This window comes from Oncorhynchus clarkii, chromosome 23, assembly GCF_045791955.1.
Source record: "Oncorhynchus clarkii lewisi isolate Uvic-CL-2024 chromosome 23, UVic_Ocla_1.0, whole genome shotgun sequence".
Taxonomy (NCBI): Eukaryota; Metazoa; Chordata; class Actinopteri; order Salmoniformes; family Salmonidae; genus Oncorhynchus; species Oncorhynchus clarkii.
Window position 1 is genome coordinate 41,188,240 of NC_092169.1, and position 16,053 is coordinate 41,204,292.

Consider the following 16,053-nt stretch of genomic DNA (forward strand, 5'->3'; position numbering starts at 1 on the left):
AACCTCTGCATTAAGGTAAGGAACATTAGGAGCCTAACAGGAGTGAAAGCACATCAGTGGCAGGGGGATGTGGGGCGAGGAGTATGGTGGGTTTTAGATGGATGGGGCTCTACAAACTCCAAGTACCAAAGAGGTCAGAGGACCTCCAGTTGGAGGGTTCTACATGGAGCCCTGGCCACTAACAGCTGGTTGGCACTGGTTGAACCGGGAGTCCGAGAGGGGTGCCCTTTCTGTGTCATAAGTGAAACTGTGATTCATGTGTTTTCTGTGTGCGCCAGGTGAATGCCATTAATGTCTCTTTGGAATGTCTGTGTGAGAGGTTGGGAGTGGAGTTTACTGTCAGGATGTTTATAATAGGGTACAGGTTTTCAAATAAGGAAAGGCCAAATGTGTGTTGTCGAATTTTCTGTTGCTCAGGAAAATATGTATATTTGGCTAACAAGGAGGAACAGGGTCAAAGGTAACAGACCCTTGACCCTTTACATTATTGTTGCATGGGATGTCTCTGCACGCCTTAGGGTGGAATTTGAGTTCTATAAAATTATAAAAAGTGTGGAGATGTTTCAGGAGATATGGAGTGTTGGGGGGGCTGTCTATACAGTTGGGGAAGATGGGTTGGATATACAGTTGTTTTTTGTGATGTGTGGTGTTGTTTTGTATTGTGTGGTAGAGTGGTAGATTGCAAGGTGAGTATGCAGTACTGCAGTACAGGGGCTATTAGTTTTGGGTGGTGGTGAGGTTTTAATGAAATTAGAATTTATCATTAAAGAAAGACAAAAAGTTACATCTCTCTCTCATCATCTCTCTCTCTCTTTCCCTCTCGGTCTATCTTTCTTTATCTCTCTCTCTCTCATTATCTTTCTCTGCATGCTGAGAGTGTGGTGGATGCTGGTAATTGTATGAGCGAGTGATGTCTGGAGTTAGATTGCCTTTGTTTTCCTTCTTGTTTACTTTTCTTGGTGGTTTTCCTTTTTCTTTGCATGATTAAGGTTATCATTATTTTTATTTTTGTGTTAGAATTAAGTATATTGTATTTCTTGTCAGAATTGCCATTGTTTGGCGGGGCTGGCGACCCACATGGGGACGCCGTCCCTGTCACTTCGGCGTGATACTGAAGCTACTGTCCCTGTGGAGGAGTTTTTGGTCGCCATAGGAGAGAAGGTATGCTATGAAAATGTTTGTTATGCATCGCGGATGAATAAAGCGGTGGTAGTTTTTCTTGAAGAAGAGCATCTTGTTGTCAGATGGTTGAGCATGGCGTACTTCTTAAAGGTATGCTTTTCAAGTAACGCAGCTTTTTTTCTCTGTCCACAAGGGTAATGATTTCGTATGTATCGCCGTTTATTCCCAACTAGCTATTGGAGCGCGAGTTATTGCGGTATGGGAAGTTTGCAAGTTCAATTAAGATTGTCCCGTTTAGTTGCAAACACCCGGCTTTGAAACAGGTTATGTCGTTTCGGGCGACAGGTGTTTATGTTTTTGGACTCTGGAGTTTGGAGTTATTGTTTAAAGGTAGACATGTCAACAGACTGTATATGGCTCATGCTAGTACGGGCAGTCAACAGTGTTTTGAGTGTGTGGATGTTGGCCATCAGCAACATGCTTGCCCGAAAAGAGAGAAGGCGGAGGTAGGGATGCAGGTGTTCCTCGTAACGCCTGGGCCCACTGATGTAGGGAGAGGTGGGCCGACAGTGGTAGAGCAGCCACAAGCACCTGTTGCTGAGGAACAAGTTGTCTGTGTTGAGGGTACTGAGTTGTAGCTTGTACCAGAGGGAAACATAGCGTCTCTTAAGCAGCATAAAAATATTGTTGTAAGTGGTTAAGGACGGATTTGAGGAGCCATTTCTCCAGACTGGTGAGGAAAGGCCCAGTACAAGTGATGGGGTACAGGAGGGGGTTCATGTGGAACTAGTCTCCCAGGTAGTGGAGGAGATACCCACTACGAGTAATGGGGTACAGGAGGGGGTTCAGGTGGAGCTAGTCTCCCAGGTAGTGGAGGAGATACCTACTACGAGTAATGGGGTACAGGAGGGGGTTCAGGTGGAGCTAGTCTCCCAGGTAGTGGAGGAGATACCTACTACGAGTAATGGGGTACAGGAGGGGGTTCAGGTGGAGCTAGTCTCCCAGGTAGTGGAGGATATACCCACTATGGTTAATGGGGTACATGAGGGGGTTCCGGTGGAGCTAGTCTCCCAGGTAGTGGAGGAGATACCCACTATGGTTAATGGGGTACATGAGGGGGTTCAGGTGGAGCTAGTCTCCCAGGTAGTGGAGGAGATATCCACTATGGTTAATGGGGTACATGAGGGGTTTCCGTTGGAGCTAGTCTCCTAGGTAGTGGAGGAGATATCCACTATGGTTAATGGGGTACATGAGGTGGTTCCGGTGGAGCTAGTCTCCCAGGTAGTGGAGGAGATATCCACTATGATTAATGGGGTACATGAGGGGGTTCCGGTGGAGGTAGTGGTGGAGATACCCGGTACAAGTGGGGAGTGTTGAGAGGGATGTGGCAGAGGGGAGTCAGGGGTCTGTGGCCTCAGCTGAGGAGGATCAGGAGAAGGATATGGACATCTCTTTTGATATGATAACAGCTGGTGATGACTCAATTTACATTTTAGAGGAGGTAAATAGGTTCCAGGATCAGACTTTTGGGAAATCTGTCAAATTGGCATATGTATTTGATCTTGATAAGTTTGTGAGGTCAGCTGTGATATTACAGAAGACAGTGGGTTTAGACCAGCTGAGTGAGAAGTGTTACTGCTGTTATGGCAGCGAAAGGAAGTGGGAAACGTGGTAACGTTAAGAGAAAATTCGAACAATGGTAATGATCATGACACACAGGTTTTTTTTTCTCTCTGTCTGGTTTCTCTGCTGTTTCTTCTGTTTTTCCTTTCTATTTTCTATATGGCAATCAATTGAAAGGATCCTTAATCAATGTAGACAAGCTAAGCGTGATACATAATCGTATAGCACAAACTCACAAACTCACTTGGATCATAGTGGCTTTGATTCGAGCCTTGCATTTCATTTTTAAAGTGGGCGACAGAAGCAAAACGGCCACCTTTAATAGAGATGTGCTCAGCATGACGATTTTCCGTTAAGAGTTTGAAGAAGGATGTAAGGCAACCTGTAAGGGCCCTAATGATGAAAAATGGAGCAAGACAATGGTCGGCTTCGGGCCCGAGGTTGATGACTTTGTGGCTGAACTGTTCTACGGTTATGGAGTGGGAGAATTTTGCCTAGGCAATGACTTCCTCGGTTTGACTCTGCAGTTAAGCTAGGCTGTCAACAATGCTAAACGGCTTGGTTGGCTCCTCACGGGGGTTGGAAAGGGCCTCTATGTCACGGTTTTCCTCCTCTTTGTCTGAAGAAGAGAGGCGAGAAGGATCGGAGGACCAATATGCGGCGTGGCAAGTGTCCATGGTTTTAATAGGAAAACTCAAACATGAACACAACTACAAAACAAGAAACGTGAAAACCGAAACAGCCCTATCTGGTGCAGTAAACACAAAGACAGGAAACAATCACCCACAAAATACCCAAAGAATATTGCTGCCTAAATATGGTTCCCAATCAGAGACAATGATAAACACCTGCCTCTGATTGAGAACCACTCTAGGCAACCATAGACTTACCTAGACAACTAAACTGAACACAAACCCATTAATCTAATAAAACCCCTAGACAAGACGAAACACAATAAATCACCCATGTCACACCCTGGCCTAACTAAAATAATAAAGAAAACAAAGGTAACTAAGGCCAGGGCATGACACTCTATCTGGTTTAGGCCCCAGGAGGTTATCACTTCTACCTGGTGGACAAAGATCAGCCTCCCAATGATCCTGTGCAGAATGTGAGCCTGGCAGGGTCTGACCTACAGGAATCAATACACTGCTGCTCCTCTCTTCTGGGGATGAAGGTGACAGAGAACAGTGAGGAGAAGAAGACTGTGCTGATGGGAATCACAGACACTCATTGTAAACTAGAGCTTCACAACATTGTTGGGACAGTAGATCATGTGACAGCCTTCGGGCAGATAGCATTCTCCTGTCCACATGAGCAGTTTGCAGATCTTGAAGCCTTGATGACAAAGGGGAACCATCACATCTTTAATATCTTGGTTAGCCTGGACACCCCTGTGAAGGCTTGTTTAGCCTGGACACCCCTGGGAAGGCTTGTTTAGCCTGGACACCCCTGGGAAGGATTGTTTAGCCTGGACAACCCTGGGAAGGATTGTTTAGCCTGGACACCCCTGTGAAGGCTTGTTTAGCCTGGACACCCCTGGGAAGGCTTGTTTAGCCTGGACACCCCTGGCAAGGCTTGTTTAGCCTGGACACCCCTGGGAAGGCTTGTTTAGCCTGGACTCCCCTGGGAAGGCTTGTTTAGCCTGGACACCCCTGGGAAGGCTTGTTTAGCCTGGACTCCCCTGGGAAGGCTTGTTTAGCCTGGACTCCCCTGGGAAGGCTTGTTTAGCCTAGACACCCCTGGGAAGGCTTGTTTAGCCTGGACACCCCTGGGAAGGATTGTTTAGCCTGGACTCCCCTGGGAAGGGTTGTTTAGCCTGGACACCCCTGGGAAGGCTACAGTAGAAGTGGTCATTTGGGCTGATTCAGATGCCCATGAGATCTGCTTTGTTGTTTGAGTGTTTATTGTGTTGTGGGCTCCCAGACCCAATAAAGCTTCTTTAAAACTCAAACTCTTCATCTCTCTCTCTCGTTCCCTCTCGGTCTATCTTTATCTCTCAAACTCTCTCTTTTGCTCTAACTTTCTTTATCTCTCAAACTATCTCTCTATCTTTCATTTTTCCTCAAACTTTTACTCTCTCTCCTCTCTCTTCCTCTGTGGTCTTATCACTGTGTGTGCCGCGGCTCAGAAAGACTACGTTTTTATTTCTCATAGTGTCACACAGTTAACTGAGCTCTACCTCACCCCTCCCTCCCCCGTCTTAGACAGGGCTTACACTCTTATGGGTTTAATAGTTGCGTGTGTACTGTCATGCTGCAGGTGGTTGCCTTGTGGCTTTTATCCAGGTGGGAGAGGGGAGAGCCAGACTGTGTGAATCCCAGCCAGAAAGAGGGGGAGGGGTGAGGGGGGAAACGTTAGAGGACAGCCATGCACGCAAGATGTGGTTCACTTTTTGCAGCCAAAAAGTTACTGTATGAACAGTAAGTTCTGCTTTGGGGCATTTGTGGACTGAATCATTGGATAAAATAAAGCTCAACCAACCACGGTCTTCCTCTAAGAGGATACGTCTCGGGGCTAAAAGCAAAGCGGACCAAAATAAACACTAGAATAGTGATATCATATCCCATTCTCCCCCAGGTCTCACATAGTAGGTACACTACTGTAGGTAAACAAAGCGTAACTCCCCTGTGTGTGTGTGTGTGTGTGTGTGTGTGTGTGTGTGTGTGTGTGTGTGTGTGTGTGTGTGTGTGTGTGTGTGTGTGTGTGTGTGTGCGTGTGCGTGTGCGTGTGCGTGTGCGTGTGCATGTGTGTGCGCGCGCGCGTGCACATGTGTGTGTGTGTGAGTGTGTTCTCCCTTTCTCGGTCCTTGCATATTTCAGAGGTAGTACCCGGTGCTACTCTCAACAAACAAGCCTTCCTCATCCCCAGTAGGGACTGCACATCTGATCCCGCCTAGGAAAGCCAGCCAACCTGCATCAGCCAGCAGAAGTTCCTGCTAGCACTGCAGCATAAATATTCAGGAAAACATATCCAACATTCTAATGACTCCTTTTGTATCACACACACACACCTCTGCCGTCTATGTTTCCTCTACAGATATTTTCCCTCCCTTTCTTCACTCCTAGTTTCGCTCTCAATCCCTTTGTCTTCTTGAACGTGCATGATTCATAGCTCCCCATTAAAGACACACACCGATGGGCAAAAGAGACCTTGCTTGTTAGGCATGAAATAACAACCACAAATTAAATCACAAGAATATTAATACACTCTTCTGGACAGTGCTGAGGTACATGTGTTGATTCTCGACTGAGTGACCAAAACCTAGTCTTCCTAATGAGAATATTTATTATCTTTTGTTTCTTTGATTTCCAACTCAAGTACCTCCTGGCCTCGTGGGCTGGCATCTCATAAAACAGGATTTTGGAGAAAAGAGTCAAATGTCTCATCAACAAAAAAATCTGACTTCTGTTGCTTCCTTGATTTCCTAAAGTGACACTTTAACGCAGCAATTTTTTGTCTGAGCAGCTTAATGTCTGACACTGTTCCTGTTGGGCCTTTGAAGAGGTGAGGGAGAGAGGGATGGCTGGGAAGGAGGGAGGGATATAACAGAACAACCATCTGGCATCATTTAGTTGAGGAGAATGAGAGGTATGATAAAGGGTATAGTGAGAGAGAGAGAGGGGTGTGATACATTTTAATTGTATTTATTTAACCTTTATTTAACTAGGCAAGTCAGTTAAGAACGCATTCTTATTTACAATGATGACTACCCAAGCCAAACCCAAGCCACTTGGGAGCTAAAAGGGCATAGTGTGAGAGAGAGAGAGAGAGAGAGAGAGAGAGAGATTGCAGAATTCTGCAAAATTATCCTCTGTGTAGGGTGTAAAACAACAGATAATGCAGAGCAGAAATAGGCTGTGAATTATCAAAATCCAGAGAAGAGCCCTTAAATTACACAACCACCTGAAAGGAAGTATTTCCCAGCCCTTACATATCAAAGCCATCACCTACAGAGAGATTAATCTAGAGAAGATTCCCCTAAGCAAGCTATTCCTGGGGCTCTGTTCACAAACACAAACAGACCCCGCTGAGCCCTAGGACAGCAAAAGCAACACAATTAGACCCAACTAAATCATATGAAAACCAAAAAGATAAATACTTGACGAAGTGGAAATAATTTACCAAAAAAGTTGTGGTTAGAGTGTTGGAATCCCCGAGCCGCCAAGGTAAAAAAAAGATGTATATATATTTTATTCTGCCCCTGAACAAATAAGAATATATTCTTAACTGACTTGCCTAGTTAAATAAGGTTAAAAATAGTGTAAACATATGTTTTCCATGTGAATAAAGACCATTGAATTGAGAGGGAGGGAGAGGGGAAGAAAAGATGGGGAGATAGAATACAACATATAGTGTCAGTAGTGTTTTGGAAGGTATTAAGGGCTCTGGTGTGGCAACTATCAGGGGCTGGCAATGACAACCAACGTTCTGGGTAGCAGCTCTGGTGTGGACACTGTCAGGAACTGGCAATGATAACCAACGTTCTGGGTAGCAGCTCTGGTGTGGACACTGTCAGGAACTGGCAATGACAACCAACATTCTGGGTAGCAGCTCTGGTGTGGACACTGTCAGGAACTGGCAATGATAACCAACGTTCTGGGTAGCAGCTCTGGTGTGGACACTGTCAGGAACTGGCAATGATAACCAGCGGTCTGTGTAGCAGTTCTGGTGTGGACACTGTCAGGAACTGGCAATGATAACCAGCGGTCTGTGTAGCAGTTCTGGTGTGGACACTGTCAGGAACTGGCAATGACAACCAACGGTCTGGGTAGCAGCTCTGGTGTGGGCACCGTCAGGAACTGGCAATGACAACCAACGGTCTGTTGTGGACACTGTCAGGAACTGGCAATGACAACCAATGGTCTGGTGTGGACACCATCAGGAACTGGCAATGATAACCAATGGTCTGGTGTGGACACCATCAGGAACTGGCAATGATAACCAACGGTCTGGTGTGGACACCTTCAGGAACTGGCAATGGTAAACAAGGGTCTGGGTAGCAGCGCTGGTGTAGTCATAATTACAAACAGAATGAAACCCTTGCCTGGCTTGACATTTATGTTTAATTAAGTTCCCTTCTCTCTATGGTGCAATATGTCCGTTTCCTAGTCTCTACTCACCTCACTCTGGGTCGGGGTATTGTTTGTATGTTTTGAGGGTCTTGTGTCGAGGCGTAGTTCAACTTGCAAAGACGAGCAGTGGTGTGTGACAAGGAGAAATGTATGTGGCTGTGTTGAGACTTGACAACAGGCATTGAGGTTAATACAAGAGCAGGGCCACACAGCCCCGCAACGCACACCCCGCACATCCCGCCCCTAACCTCCCCCCCGAAAGCACTGGCTTGTCACACTACTAAAGCCCCATCGGTGGCTTTGATCCCTTGCTGTTGTTCAGTGTGTGTGTCAGGTGGACTCTGGTGCTCGCTTGTTTCACACACACACACACACACACACACACACACACACACACACACACACACACACACACACACACACACACACACACACACACACACACACACCATCCCCTACTGTGGTAAGGCCAGAAGACTTAAATCTCTATTTCTCTTTCCTCCTACCCCCCCTCTCTCTCTGCCACTTCCTTCTCTCTCTATCTCTGTTTCCCTCTCTCTTTCTCTCTCTTTCTCTCTTTCGGTCTGTCTCTCAATTCAATTCAATTTCAATTCAAAATCTACTCTTTCCTCTTTCCCTCTCTCTCTCTCTCTCTCTCCCTCTTTCTCTCTTTCTCTCTTTCTCTCTCTCTCTTTCTCTCTCTCTCTCTCTCAATTCAATTTAAGGGTTGTATTGGCATGGGAAACATATGTTTGCATTGCCAAAGCAAGTGAAATAGATAATAAACAAAAGTGATATAAACAATTCAAAAAAACTGTAAACACCACACTCACAAACGTTCCAAAATAATAAAGACATTTTAATTGTCATATTATGTGCGAATTATGAAAGGGGAAATAAATGCGCATAAATATGGTTGGTATTTACAATAGTGTTTGTTCTTCACTGGTTGCTATTTTCTTGTGGCAACAGGTAACAATTATTGTTGCTGTAATGACACACTGTGTTATTTCACCCAATAGACATAGAAGATTATCAACTTTTTGTGGTCTGTGTAATCTGAGGGAATTGTGTGTCTCTAATATGGTCATACAGGAGGTTAAGAAGTGCAGCTCAGTTTCCAACTCATTTTGTGGGCAGTGTGCACATAGCCTGTCTTCTCTTGAGAGCTAGGTGTACCTCCGGTGGTCTCTCCCTATAGCAAGGCTATGCTCACTGACTACATAGTCAAAGCTTTTTGGGTCAGTCTCTCCGTCTCTCTCTCTCCATCTCTCTCTCTCTCTCTCTCTCTCTCTCTCTCTCTCTCTCTCTTATATATATATATATATTTCTCTCCTCACACTCTTCAACCCTGCGATCCTTCAGGCTGGTGATTAAACAGCAACCATTCACTTATCAGTAGCTCTCTAGTTTCTCTCTCTGTGCCATAAATTAATAGCAGCTCTGCTTCGCTCCCTAAATCAAATCTTATCTGCTAGCTGGCTGCTTGGGTGGCTGGCTGCATGGAGAGGAGGAGTAGAGGAGAGGAACACCGGAATAAAAGAGGAGGAGAGGAGGAGGAATAGTGGAGGAGTGAGTTTGTTGGTTTTGTTTGTGTGAGATTCTCTATTTTACTCTGCAGCGTGTGAAATCTAATTAAACTAGGCTAGACACACACAGACACTTTCTCCACTCCACTCCATCTCCACTTTCATTATTAGTTGCTGTCTCTTAACCTCTTGAAGCTAGGGGGCACTATTTTTATGTTTGGAAAAATAACGTTCCCAAAGTAAACGGCCTATTTCGCAGGACCAGATGCTAGAATATGCATATAATTGACAGATTAGGATAGAAAACACTCTAAAGTTTCCAAAACTGTCAAAATATTGTCTGTGAGTATAACAGAACTGACATTGCAGGCGAAACCCTGAGAAAAATAGGGGGAAAATGAAGCGCCAGTTGACTTCAGATTCTAGTGGGGTGAGGCCGGGTGCTGCAGACTTTTGTAGTGCCCGCGCCAATTCGTTGATATATATGTTGAAGAGGGTGGGGCTTAAGCTTCATCTCTGTCTCACCCCACGGCCCTGTGGGAAGAAATGTGTGTGTTTTTTGCCAATTTTAACCGCACACTTGTTGTTTATGTATAAGGATTTTATAATGTCGTATGTTTTACCCCCAACACCACTTTCCATCAATTTGTATAGCAGACCCTCATGCCAAATTTAGTCGACGGCTTTTTTGAAATCAACAAAGCATGAGAAGACTTTGCCTTTGTTTTGGTTTGTTTGTTTGCTAATTAGGGTGTGCAGGATAAATACATGGTCTGTTGTACGATAATTTGGTAATAATCAAATTTGACATTTGCTCAGTACATTGTTTTCATTGAGGAAATGGTCAAGGCTGCTGTTAATGATAATGCAGAGGATTTTCCCAAGGTTGCTGTTGACGCGTATCCCACAATAGTTATTGGGGTCAAATTTGTCTCCACTTTTGTGTATTGGGGAGATCAGCCCTTGGTTCCAAATATTGGGGAAGATGCCAAAGCTAAGGATGATGTTAAATATTTTTTGTATATATCCAATTGGAATTTGTCTGTATATTTGATCATTTCATTAAGGTTACCATCAACACCACATGCCTTTTTGGGTTGGAGGGTTTTTATTTTGTCCTGTATCTGATTCAAGGTAATTGGAGAATCCTTTAATAGTTGATTATAAGGTTTGTATTTGATCATGTATATGCTGTTTTGCTGTTTGTTCTTTGTTATATAGCCCAGATTGAAGATGTGGTTTACCCATACATCTCCTTTTTGGATAGATTATTCTTTGTGTTGTTTGTTTAGTCTTTTCCAATTTTCCCCAGAAGTGGTAGAGTCTAAGGATTCTTCAATTATATTGAAATTATTTCTGACGTGCTGTTCCTTCTTTTTCCGTAGTGTATTTCTGTATTGTTTTAGTTATTCACCATAGTAAAGGCATAGACTAAGGTTTTCCGGGTCTTTATGTTTTTGGTTGGACAGGTTTCTCAATTTCTTTCTTAGACTTTTTTCATTCTTCATCAAACCATTTGTCATTGTTAATTTTCATCGGTTTTTGATTTGAGATTTTTAGATTTGTTTAGGAAGCTGAGAGGTCAAATATACTGTAAAGATTTTCTACTGCCACGTTTACAACTTCACTATTACAGTGGAATGTTTTACCCAGGAAGTTGTCTAAAAGGGATTGAATTTGTTGTTGCCTAATTGTTTTTTTGGTAGGTTTCCAAACTGCATTCCTTCCATCTCTGACTCTTTCTGTCTCTCTCTGTCTATCGCCAACTCTCTCTGTCTCTCCGTCTCTCTGGTCTCTCTCCATCTCCATCTCTCTCTCTCCTCTCTCTCTCTCTCTCTCTCTCTCTCTCTCTCTCTCTCTCTCTCTCTCTCTCTCACTCTCTCTCTCTCTCTCTCTCACCCTCCCTCTCATCATCTACCGCTCTCTCTCTCTGTCTAACTCTCTCTCTTTTAAAGGACTAAATTGCCCTTGAATAAAATGAAAATGAAGAGATGCTGTGACAAAATGAGATGTGATAATAGTGTGTGGACATTTTGCTGTTAAAATAAAAGATGTGGGCGTGTTCAGGGGAGAGGGGTCCAGCTGCCTGTCCCAGGGGTGCTCTGGCGCTGGCATGTCTCTCTGACAGCTCAGTAGACACTCCAACACCACCTGTCCTCCAGGCGCACACACTCAAAGACACATACACATGCCACATTCAGACAGACATAGAAAGAGAGAGAGAGAAACCTGTCCAACCAAAAATGTAGAGACCCGGAAAACCTGAGTCTACACCTTCACTGTGGTGAATCACAGAAAAAGAAGGAACATGTCAGATATCAGCTCAATGTAATTGAATAATCCATAAACTCTAACCACTTCTGGGAAAATTGGAACACACTAAACAAACAACAACACGAATAATTATCTATCCAAAATGGAGATGTATGGACAAACCACGTATCCAATCTTTTTGGCTCTATAACAAAGAACAATCATCAAAAACATATACATGATCAAATTAAAATCTTAGAATCAACTATTAAAGACTACCAGAACGCACTGGATTGTCCAATTACCTTCAATTAAATACAGGACAAAATAAAAACCCTCCAACCCAAAAAGGACTGTGGTGTTGATGGTATGAAATGAAATTATCAAATATATAGACAAGAAATTCCAATTGGCTATAGTAAAACTCTTTAACATCATTCTTAGCTCTGGCATCTTCCCCAATATTTGGAACCATGGACTGATCACCCCACATGGGGACAAAGATCATACTTTTTGGAGAAATGTCCTCTGATCTGATTAAACAAAAATAGAACTGTTTGGCCATAATGACAATTGTTAGGTTCGGAGGAAAAAGGGGGAGGCTTGCAAGCCGAAGAACACCATCCCAATCGTGAAGGATGGGGGTGGCAACATAATGTTGTGGGGGTGCTTTGCTGCAGGAGGGACTGGTACACTTCACAAAATAGATGGCATCATGAGTAGGAAAATTATGTGGATATATTGAAGCAACATCTCAAGACATCAGTCAGGAAGATAAAGCTTGGTCGCAAATGGGTCTTCCAAATGGACAATGACACCAAGCATACAGTGCCTTGCGAAAGTATTCGGCCCCCTTGAACTTTGCGACCTTTTGCCACATTTCAGGCTTCAAACATAAATATATAAAACTGTATTTTTTTGTGAAGAATCAACAACAAGTGGGACACAATCATGAAGTGGAACGACATTTATTGGATATTTCAAACTTTTTTAACAAATCAAAACCTGAAAAATTGGGCGTGCAAAATTATTCAGCCCCTTTACTTTCAGTGCAGCAAACTCTCTCCAGCAGTTCAGTGAGGATCTCTGAATGATCCAATGTTGACCTAAATGACTAATGATGATAAATACAATCCACCTGTGTGTAATCAAGTCTCCGTATAAATGCACCTGCACTGTGATAGTCTCAGAGGTCCGTTAAAAGCGCAGAGAGCATCATGAAGAACAAGGAACACACCAGGCAGGTCCGAGATACAGTTGTGAAGAAGTTTAAATCCTGATTTGGATACAAAAAGATTTCCCAAGCTTTAAACATCCCAAGGAGCACTGTGCAAGCGATAATATTGAAATGGAAGGAGTATCAGACCACTGCAAATCTACCAAGACCTGGCCGTCCATCGAAACTTCCAGCTCATACAAGGAGAAGACTGATCAGAGATGCAGCCAAGAGGCCCATGATCACTCTGGATGAACTGCAGAGATCTACAGCTGAGGTGGGAGACTCTGTCCATAGGACAACAATCAGCCGTATATTGCACAAATCTGGCCTTTATGGAAGAGTGGCAAGAAGAAAGCCATTTCTTAAAGATATCCACAAAAAGTGTCGTTTAAAGTTTGCCACAAGCCACCTGGGAGACACACCAAACATGTGGAAGAAGGTGCTCTGGTCAGATGAAACCAAAATTGAACTTTTTGGCAACAATGCAAAACGTAATGTTTGGCGTAAAAGCAACACAGCTGAACACACCATCCCCACTGTCAAACATGGTGGTGGCAGCATCAAGGTTTGGGCCTGCTTTTCTTCAGCAGGGACAGGGAAGATGGTTAAAATTGATGGGAAGATGGATGGAGCCAAATACAGGACCATTCTGGAAGAAAACCTGATGGAGTTTGCAAAATACCTGAGACTGGGATGGAGATTTGTCTTCCAACAAGACACTGATCCAAAACATAAAGCAAAATCTACAATGGAATGGTTCAAAAATAAACATATCCAGGTGTTAGAATGGCCAAGTCAAAGTCCAGACCTGAATCCAATCGAGAATCTGTGGAAAGAACTGAAAACTGCTGTTCACAAATGCTCTCCATCCAACCTCACTGAGCTCGAGCTGTTTTGCAAGGAGGAATGGGAAAAAATGTCAGTCTCTCGATGTGCAAAACTGATAGAGACATACCCCAAGCGACGTACAGCTGTAATCACAGCAAAAGGTGGCGCTACAAAGTATTAACTTAAGGGGGCTGAATAATTTTGCACGCCCAATTTTTCAGTTTTTGATTTGTTAAAAAAGTTTGAAATATCCAATAAATGTCGTTCCACTTCATGATTGTGTCCCACTTGTTGTTGATTCTTCACAAAAAATACAGTTTTATATCTTTATGTTTGAAGCCTGAAATGTGGCAAAAGGTCGCAAAGTTCAAGGGGGCCGAATACTTTCGCAAGGCACTGTACTTCCAAAGTTTTGGCAAAATGGCTTAAGGACAACAAAGTCAAGGTATTGGAGTGGCCATCACAAAGCCCTGACCTCAATCCTATAGAATATTTTTGGGCAGAACTGAAAAGAAGTGTGTGCGAGCAAGGAGGCCTACAAACCTGACTCAGTTACACCAGCTCTGTAAGGAGGAATGGGCCAAAATTCACCCAACTTATTGTGGGAAGCTCGTGGAAGGCTGCCAGAAACGTTTGACCGAAGTTAAACAATTTAAAGGCAATGTTACCAAATACTATTTGAGTGTATGTCAACTTCTGACCCACTGGGAATGTGATGAAATAAGTAAAAGCTGAAATAATTCATTCCCTTTACTATTACTCTGACATTTCACATTCTTAAAATTAAGTTGTGATCCTAACTGACCTAAGACAGGGAATTTTTACGAGGATTAAATGTCAGGAATTGTGAAAAACATTTGTATTGTCTTTATTATTTTGGAACTTCTTTGAGTTTAATGATTACTGTTAATTTTTGTTTATTTCACGCTTGCTTTTGCAATGTTAACATATGTTTACAATGCCAATAAAGCCTCTTGAATTGAATTGAATTGAATTGAATTGAGAAAAAGAGACAGGGAGAGAGAGAGAGAGAGAGGGAGAGAGGGAGGGAGAGAGAGAGAGAGAGAGACAGACAGACAGACAGACAGACAGACAGATGTGAGAGAGAGACACAGAGAGAGTTAAGATGAGAGAGAGAGAGAGCGACAGATGGAGAGACAGTTAGGGAGTGTGAGAGAGAGGAGACCCACACACCACACACTCTGGTGTGTCCGCACAAACAGACTTTCTCTAAATGTACACTCTACACTTCCACATGTGCGTGAGCATGGATGTATGCATAATTAAGATTACATTTATGCATACAAGACACACAGGTATTCAGAAGAGATTCATATTTGCAGACGTCCATGCGCTTGCATAATATGATGATATATGGATATTAATGTGATAGACTTTCAAGTACTCTTAGGTATTTGTTACATTTTTTTTTTCTCTCACACATGCAGACACAAACACACACGCAGACACGCAGACACGCAGACTCACACATGCACACACACACACACACACAAACTCTAGAAAGTTGATAAGTCTCTGTCATGCCAGAAGCCATATGAAGTTTTCATTGAATCCACATCACCACGTCAGAATTACAACAAAGCTCCATGTTGTTGATGCTTTGTCGAGAATCCTCCTTCATGTTGTGTTGTACAAAACCACAAAGGATATTTGGAAGAGTTTCATAAAAACTATGGTGTGTAAAAACCATTTGTAGGCCAAACCCATTCCCAGCTATAGGCACACTGTAGAAGCTTTTGTATACTGACACACACACACACACACACACACACACACACACACACACACACACACACACACACACACACACACACACACACACACACACACACACACACACACACACACACACACACACACACACACACACCTCTTCACTCCTACTGATGCCACCATGTCCCAAAAGCTCTCTCAGTTTTTAGTATCAATTTGATTGGCCAGTTAACCACGGTGGCACAAACGCTAGTGTTGGGATATTTTGTTATTTTCCAAATGTAGACTCTTATTAAATATAAATCCCCCAAACCTGACTTTATCCCTAAACCTGACCTTATCCCTAAACCTGACCTTATCCCGTAACCTGACCCTAACTTTAGAATTGTGGAGTAGCGATGTATTGAGAAAAGCAATAGTAGGCTCTTTGTACTGTTTGAGAGATGTTTATCGCTGTAGAAATCGAGCAGAGTGCACCATAGACACCTGCGGATTTAATAAAAAGTAGGAATGATAAGTATAAATCAAGTTAGATTGGCACCATGGGGGTTTATTGGTGCTGATTTTAATGTGTAAACTTCAGCTGTTTTATTATAGAGCCATATATGGTGCAGGTGAGAAACATGCTGACTCTTTTTACCTTTATTTAACAAGGCAAGTCAGATAAGAA

At 43.3% G+C, this 16,053-nt stretch overlaps 1 protein-coding gene and 1 pseudogene across 1 annotated transcript in view; both read left to right on the forward strand.

The window, feature by feature from the left end:
- The window catches only part of LOC139381372 (protein sidekick-2-like), a 605,846-nt gene that overhangs the window by 189,405 nt on the left and 400,388 nt on the right, over positions 1–16,053 (forward strand). The window lies entirely within an intron of this gene.
- LOC139381959 (glyoxalase domain-containing protein 4-like) lies at positions 3,165–4,645 on the forward strand (annotated as a pseudogene).